Source organism: Gigantopelta aegis, chromosome 6 (genome assembly GCF_016097555.1).
Source record: "Gigantopelta aegis isolate Gae_Host chromosome 6, Gae_host_genome, whole genome shotgun sequence".
Taxonomy (NCBI): domain Eukaryota; kingdom Metazoa; phylum Mollusca; class Gastropoda; order Neomphalida; family Peltospiridae; genus Gigantopelta; species Gigantopelta aegis.
Window position 1 is genome coordinate 44773800 of NC_054704.1, and position 9586 is coordinate 44783385.

Below are 9586 nucleotides of genomic sequence, written 5' to 3' on the forward strand. Positions count from 1 at the left end.
TTTCATGCAAATTCAGGACAAGTACCGTGATTACATTCCTGTGAAAGCAGACGGAACACGGGATGGGAATTCTGTGGCTTGTGCTACAGTTTTTCCTTCAGACACAATACTTTCAATGAGACAACCTGACACGGCATCAATCTTTAGTGCTGAAGTTTGGGCAGTCATTATAGCCTTTGAAGAAATCAAGGATTCGATTGCATCCAAATTTATTCTTTTTACCGACTCACTTTTCTGTCTCCAAGCTTTACGCAATATGAAGCTGGACTATCCCTTACTTGGGATGGTGATCTTTCTATCTATTGCCAAGAAAGATATTGTATTTTGTCGGGTGCCCAGCCATGTTGGCATCAGACGTAATGAAAAGGCAGATTTAGCTGACAAGTCTGCTTTGGATTTGCATCATGCCAGGGTTGGTGTGCCTTATACTGATGTTAAACATATTATCAACCAATTTATCTTTTCGACTTGGCAAAATGATTGGGATGCTATCAAGCCAGTCTTGGAAGAGTGACAGTCCTCTTATAGGCAGTTCAGAAAGGATGAAATAGTCTTGTGTCGTGCTCGGATCGGTCATACCTACTTGACTCATTCATTTATCTTGAAGAAAGATTCTCCAACTCAATGTGAGCACTGTCCGTGTACTCTGACGGTACGCCACATTTTGGTAGAGTGCAAGTCTCTGAAAGAAACTAGAACATATATTTGGCCAAAGAAATGTGATGGAACCCTTTCTATTCCATCCAGAACTTTTATTACATTCTTACGTACTACTGACTTTTATTATAAATTTTAATTTTATCTATCTGTGATATTTGTATTTTTACAGTCCTTTACACTGTGATTTTATTTAACTCTTGAATTTTTATATTGATGTTGATCATCACATTATTTGTTTGCATTTACCATTGTCTGGCACCCAACAGCCGATGTATTTTTCGTGCTGGGGTGTCGTTAAATATCTATTCTATAAGTATTGTCTGTTATTTCTTTTACGTTCATCTGGGTATGAACAAAACAACCACATTTAGTCCAGTCAAATTAAGCTTTGACCTGCAGCTAATTGCAACAGTAACACTTTTTACGAGAAATTACTCAGAAAGTGTTTAGAAATAATATATAAAAAATATCGGAAAATATCGGTTGGGGAACAACTTTAATTTTGCGACCAAACTTTGTCCCGAATTCTCGGTTTTGACAATTTCTAGGAAGGTCCATTAATCACTGTGGAACATTATTTCTGTCAATCTTTTTCATTCTTGTGATCATACAGTTGTTATTGTTTTGTTTTTAGTCATTTTTATTGTTTGAATTTGCGATTTACCTTCTGACCCGAATCTTCCTTCAAGATCTTTGGTGGTCATAAAACCTACTGTAATACTTAACTACCGGTTGTAATGTTTGCCCAATTAATTCACTATTATCATATAACCATTCCCCACAGCTAATATACCTTACAATTTTGGCAATTGTAAATTCTTATTAGAGTTCCCCTACTTTTTTTTAAGAGTATATATAAACATCCTATGTTGCTGTTGTCTTTGTTACATAATAATGATCTAATTTTGAGTTATGAACGCATCTAAGCGACTCTTTTTCTAATTGTATGGCATGTTTTGTATTAAGTGACACTTTTGTAAATGCATGGCCTATTTCAATAAAAGTAACATTGGTATCGAATCTCAATGTTAGTATAATAAAACCCCATTGTGTAAAAAAAATTTAAAAATGGGCACATATTAAAAACTGTTTATGCAATGTTAATGTGTTAATTATATTCTGCATTTTTATAAAGTAGCTTGGTGTGAACTTTGAAAGGATTTTTTAATGATATCAGCTGCAGTTAGAAAATGGTTTAAGCTCTTAATTGTACTGGGAAATAACCCGCGGGTAAAATCTCTGCAGCATATTCACAACGTGTAATTCATATATAACATGTTTGAACCAGATATCTCGTGCTTGAATATTTAATGACCGTGGTTTGCGAAGCAGAAAGTGGTTTTAAAACGACGACGACGTCCTGTATGCGATATCTTTTTGTGTATGTACGTTAATCACGATAATATTAGTGTTATGTTTGTGAGTCAGACAAGCTCTTTGTGTAGAGTCCTATGAAGAATCGTTGCGTATGTAACCGTAACGGAGTGTTATAAATTGTATATCGCATATGCATGCGTGTGATAAGTTTTTAAAAATTTCTTTTAAAGATTTCCTGTTTCAGATACACAGGTTTACGTGCGAGCACACACAAACATATCGTGTATGTATGTATATATATATATATATATATATATATATATATATATATATATATATATATATATACCAACATATCATTATCAATATTATATGGCGTTTATTGGGATTACCCTAAACTGTGAATGCTTCCAACATCTATTGTTTTTAATTATAATTGTTTTTGGTGGTTGGGTTGTTGTTGTTGACAAATTAAATTAACATAAATATGTTGTACATTTTCCGGTATTAACATATATGTTTTTGAACTTCTCTATGTAATTTGCTATCTTGTGGTAAAAAATAAAATGAAATGAAACTCATTATTTTTAAAAATATTTTGTCTCAAAGTATGAAAAATAAAACACATACCGACATGTAAACTGCATTATCTGCTCTGGGAATCGTGTGAATAAAACATTATACTATTTACGAAATGTGAATTGCAAGTGCATTTACGGTAAGATATGTCATATTAATTGTGTACGAAGCCAAAACAAGGGTGCGAAGAGTGATTGTCTTCGACCTTAGTTCCTCATTTTCAGACAGCTTTATTGTATTCAATTCAAATTTAGATTTTCGCCTTGGCTTTTACAATTTATAGCCCAGTGGAAAAGCCTATTGGGCTATTTCTCGTTCCAGCCAGTGCACCACGACTGGTATATCAAAGACCGTGGTATGTGCTATCCTGTCTGTTTGATGGTGCATATAAAAGATCCCATTTTACTAATGGAAAAATGTAGCGGATTTTCTCTCTTAGATTATGTAAGAATTACCAAATGTTTGACATCCAGCAGCCGATGATTAATAAATCAATGTGCTCTAGTGGTGTCGTTAAATAAAACAAAGTTTATTGTTTACAATTCTTAATTTTATGTTTTTGTAATATATTATTCATTTGGTCACTTCTGTATAAAATATGTTTATGAAGATGTATAGCATGAAATACATTTGTATTATTAGAGTTATATGTGGTGACAAAGGGTATTATATCATTAGTATCCTTCTTGTTGTCAATTACATTTAAGACTGGACCTTTTTCTTCTGTTTTTAAAATTCAGTGATTGATTAGAGTTTCTGGATATTGTTCTTGGAGACGTTTTTATGCACTTGTATCTTATTCTATCGTCACAATACAAGATGCTAAACTAAATGGAATATTTAGTTTTGTATGTTTTGGGTAGTATGAGTTAAAGTTAAAATAACATCTATCAGTAGGTTAACTGTTAATGTGTGAGAGTCTCTCTCTCTCTCTCTCTCTCTCTCTCTCTCTCTCTCTCTCTCTCTCTCTCTCTCTCTCTCTCTCTCTCTCTCTCTCTGTGTGTGTGTGTGTGTGTGTGTGTGTGTGTGTGTGTGTGTGTTTGAGAGAGGGGGTGGGTGGGAAATGCAGACGGATACAAACCTGATTAGTTGGCAACAAATCAGTTTTTGAAACTCTTCATTAAACTTCTTGGATTGTTTCGTGTAAATAATGGTGTTTATTGCGTAGTTACACAGCTGTAGAAGATACGTAACTGTCCAGGCAACACGCCACTCGTCACAGCTGTAACTGCTGTTCTTCGGACTTACTAGTAATTCATCGACGGGATAGGTTGATAGAATTAGGTAGACACAGGCAATGTAAACAATTGCCAAGACAACCAGTAACCGCGTGTGGGACGTGTTTCTGTTCACTGTCTTCCATTTACTGGTTTCTGAATTTTTTAATGACGAAGTGTGAAGAGAGGGATGTTGGACCATGGCCGAGTTTTTAAGCTTGTAAACGATTAGCATAGAACACGTAAACATTATCACAAACGGAATTAATGATAGAACACAGAGATCTATCCAAATAAAAAACAATTCGTCGTAATGACGTAAGTCCTCATTTACGATATCACACACATTATCATTACTGAGTCCGTATGTCCCAACATTTCTGGCAAAAATCCAATTTAAAACAATCATGCATTCTTGTTTTGCACGGTAATGTATCAAATGTATTTTCTAAAAATATATCAGCACGATCCTGATTATAAGGTATTTACGAAAATAAGATTAATTAACCCTTTTCTGCATTTATCGCAGATCTCTTACCCATTTACTCCGATTTTTGTTTTTTTAAACGTGATTTCACTTCCGTTACAACATTTCGACAATTTTTTCTTTGCCTTACAGGACTCGGTCTTTTATATTATTTCACCTTGTCATAAACGCTCGCCATTAAGCGTTATTGTTTATGGACCAAAAATAATTCAAAATAAAGTATGTAGTTTTAGTTTTAGTGTTATTATTAGCAAGTATCATTCAAATTTAGTCTTCGCATTAAGCGTTTTTTGTCGATTTCCAACATTGCTTTAACAGATGCTTTTAAATCTCATTCATATTTTGTTTTACTACCTCGGTGTATTACACCACCTAAAATTGTGTTTGATCTTGCGCATCTGAAGAAAGATCATACAGATGCTCTTGTGTACAAGCAATTTTTCATGGAAATTCAAGACAAGTACCGTGATTACAAAAAATATCGGAAAATATCGGTTGGGGAACAAGTTTAATTTTGCGACCAAACTTTGTCCCGAAAGTATATTTAAAATATGACGTCGTGGGGCTTCGTACACATCAAGGGAGATAATAACGTTTTGTCCTTCACATTAAATTGTTGACATTTTTAGTGCTATAAAAGATAACTTTACTATGTTACATGTTCTGAAAGCTTTTGGTGAGAATTAAAAAATTTAATGTGATAAATTACGTCCAAATATGTTTATTTTATATCAGAAAATAAAGTTTCATGGCGCATGCTTTCAAATTCGTTTGCGTCGTCACTGCGGTTTGTTTACATTCTAAAAACTTTCGATTTATGATAATTCTGAATAATCGATCCAATTATTCATCTCTGACATCAACAATTGTGTATTGATAGCAAATATTTAATAAAAAAATATTACGAAAAACGCAATTTTGTTCTGCTGTTTAAAAAAATATTGTAAAGTTGGTCGTTCACATGTTTTAAAAGTATGGAAGACCATATGGATCCACTGCAAATAGTGTATTTGTTTCCAATTTATTCATTAGATACAAAATGACGAATGGTTTTTTCTCTCTCCATGGATATGTGAAATAGAAAAATTGCTCAATAAAATTGCTATAAAAAGATTATATATATATATATATATATATATATATATATATATATATATATATATAATATTGCAAATGTGTGAAAATATATTATTTATATTTGTGTATATTTGTCAGGCAAATTTGTTTTGTGGCTTTGACGCATGTTTTGTTTGTTACATTTTTATTGTTAGTATTGATTTTTGGGTCATTAACTTTTTTCTTTTGTTTTGACTCGTTTCTTTTTCATTTTAATTTCTGGAAATATTTTTATTCTTCGTATAATTCTACTTAACTCGGCTTGTTCCATTTTCATTTTTATTTGGTTCGACAACTTACACTTTTCACCATTTGATTTAATTATATTATATCAAACCTTGCCTTCACATTCTTCAAAGTATATTTTGCTTGCTTATACACTGGGTATAGTACCGGGTATTTATTATTTATTATAGTAAATATCTCCTCTACACAAAATTTACGTGTGCTTCTGAAAAGAATATTCCGTGTCAAGGATTCTCAACTGAAAGTATTGTCTGTTGGTCAAGCAACACTATAGGTATCTAGTCCTCGTTTACATTTAGCTCCTTTACTGATTTGATTTGTCATTCAACTTGACCATCAATTTGACTCCAAATGTTTTATCGATATACTTAATAACCTTGAAACGTGCTTCTGCCTCCCAAGGAACTGATATCCTTGGTTTTGTTTGTGCCTAGCAGCTTTGTACAGTGTGTTGCAGACCACAACTCATGTACACTTGATAGAAAGAACACCTTCGACAGAACTGGAATAATAACAGGTGTTACACCCGGATCCAAAAGTCGAACACTTGTGTCTCAAAACGAATTAATAACACTTTGAGAAGACTGAAATATCTTCGTACAAGCCAACGTTAAATAGCATGTCAACTATGAAATTTGATAAACTGAAGCATCTTACAACAGTAGATCATATTTTGTCTTCGGTGAGTTGGTCACTCAGGTTACACATTCCAGTATGGTCGGGACGTATGCAGATGTGCCAGAATGGTTTATACCCAGGACAATCATCTGTGACTTTTGTACCGACGATCGACATGAATGCTAGCGATCCTTTCTGTATTTACTCAACGATGGTCTTTGTATCTAATCATTCCTGGCGATAGGGATCAACATCAGTATTAACATTTGATCAGCCATTGTACTGGGAAGCAAACACTATCATCAAGGAATCTTCAACAAGTCCCCTCTGCTCTATTGCCTTGTGATTGGGGGGGGGGGGGGGGGGGGGGTTACATATAGAAATCAGTTTTATTTGCTGCATTGGCTTTATAATGAGTGATGTGGGTTTTCAGCAGATTATACAGAAAGTGTATGCATTTATTTCTGTCAATCATATACGGAGAAGAAAGACAGTAAAAGTACAACTGGTTGTTGATACTGCCATACAATATTTGCTTGTCTCTCGAATGTTTAAAATTGCATTGCCTATACTGAATTGGGTGACGAGCGCAGTCCTCGAAGTATTGAAGATGAAATCATAGCTGATTCCACAGTTGACATTTCAAACGCAGATATCGAAATACACGCCCAGCTAGAAGATGTGAGGATAGACGAGAAAAAGGATACCAAAGAAGAACTATTTTTAAGAATGCGGCTGTCAGTTCTATCTTATTCATAAGATGCAAGATCTGGAAAAAGACAACATTGTAGTGTACTTTATGTTCAAGATTGGTCATCATGTTTTACGAAGACGTGATCTCTTTTGGGGTAAATTATCCTCCCACGATAACCAATGTTCAACAATGCATGCTGCTCGCGCTGCAGATAAGGTGATTTCCAAAGCAGCTGGTGCATGCATTCAGCTGGTCACCTTTCAGTGAAGACACAGACCTTCTTATCATCTTGTACTGCTATGCTGCTATTAAATCAAGCAAACTATACTTTTAGACTAACAATATAAACCAAAGTGTGGGATATCTAGAAAATGAAGATGGTGCTTGGGCAAAAACTGTGTTGCTTACTTCTTGTAATATCCGCATTTACAGTTTGTGATAAAACATCAAAGCTTGTTTGTATTGAAAAGGGAGAAGTCCTCACAAATATTTTTGTCCACCAAAATTACAAGACTTTTGTTGCATACTTTCTGAAAGAAGATTTAAGCAAATATATTGCAGGTAAGTATGATTTACACAGCTGATGCAGAAAACAAGTTTAGAAATTATCTGTACAAGTTCAAACCATGCCTCCAAATGAAATGCTGTAGCCTGTCACAGCAAGCGAGTGGGTTTTTTTGCAATATCGACACTGGATTAGCGTAGATGATCATGATGCTGAGTTAGATCCACAGAAATGGAGAAACACACGGTATACACCAAAACAACTTTGCCACCTAGCGTCTGGAAAGCTGCTTGAGATAATTTGCTGTAGGTGTTTTAAGTTGACATGCAACACAAAACGACACACGGATATGGAACGTTCTGTCGGGTGCGGAGAATGATGCTGTACGAGTGGTTCCAATTCTCCGATTTCAACAGACAGTGAAGTCGACTGCTGTGTATGGTACATGAAATAGACTTAAAAGTACCCATGAATAAATTCAAAAATAAAGTGACAATGACGTATCAAATACACTGAAAGTAGCCACGAACAAACTTAAAAATACACTGACGGTGACGTATCAAATGCACTGGAAGTAGCCATGAATAAATTTAAAAAACAGTGACGTATCAAATACACTGAAAGTAGCTGTGAATAAACTCAAAAATACAGTGACGTATCAAATAAACAGAAAGTAACCGTGAATAAACTTTTAAAAAATGCAGTGACAGTGACGTATCAAATACACTGAAAGTAGCCATGAATAAATTCAAATACAGTCGCAGTGAGCAATGACGTATCAAATACACTGAAAGTAGCAATGAATAGAACAATATTACAGTGATTTAACATATATATATATATATATATATATATATATATATATATATATATATATATATATATATATATATATATATATATAGATATATATATATATATATATACCGTGAATAAACTTTTAAAAAATGCAGTGACAGTGACGTATCAAATACACTGAAAGTAGCCATGAATAAACTCAAATACAGTCGCAGTGAGCAATGACGTATCAAATACACTGAAAGTAGCAATGAATAGAACAAAATTACAGTGATTTAACATATATATATATATATATATATATATATATATATATATATATGTGTGTGTGTGTGTGTGTGTGTGTGTGTGTATGTGTGTGTGTGTGTGTGTATATCTATGTGTATGTGTATGTGTATATGTATATGTGGATGTGGATGTGGATGTGTGGATGTGGATGTGTATGTGTATGTGTGTGTGTGTATATATATATATATATATATATATATATATATATATATATATATATATATATATATAAGTTTATATATATAATGAACTTGACAGTGATCCCAAACAAAGCGGGAAAGTTTCGATGGAATGTGATGGCCGTACACTGGGATTTCCCCCACAATACGATTGCCGTGTAGATAGCCAGCCCTTGTTAGCCGAGGCTATATGCACGGCCGTCGTGTATATAGACACATCTACATTAAATGACATAGATGGCGGCTTCCAATGCCGTTGTATTTTTGGAATTAATATTTGCATGCAATGTTTAGCATGATGTGTAGTAGTAGACTAGTCCTGAGTGCAAAAAGATCATTGTGAAGTGCAGCTTCGGTCAAGTACAAAACAGCGGTCATTAGTATAAATCAAGAGATAAGAAGCTATCAGAACGGTCAGAAACTGTTAAACGGCCTTGCATTATTATATTATAGATTACACAAATGCACAAAGAGGGACAATGCAATAACAGATACACATAGAAAACAGTTGACAATGATTTTAAAAAGTGTATATTTACAATGCTCAAATTTAAAAGTTCACAAATATGTATATAAATCACCCGAATAACAAAAAACATACCATTAATAGCTCTAAAATAATTTATTCATGCATATTATTACAATTTAAATCACTTTTAGTTCATAATGTTTCCAAAAAATAGTTTTAGAACAAACATTTTAATGTAAAGATATGAAAAATTGTGGATTTGCCGAAGGGGAGATAAGTATGGCGATATTGTGACGTCATAGATTAATTTTGTTTTACAAAAATGCAGTTTGTTATCTTTAAGATGATAAATAATTTAAGAAAATATACTAATTAATAAGAAAGTTATGGTGGAAAATGTATCCTTACCCTCT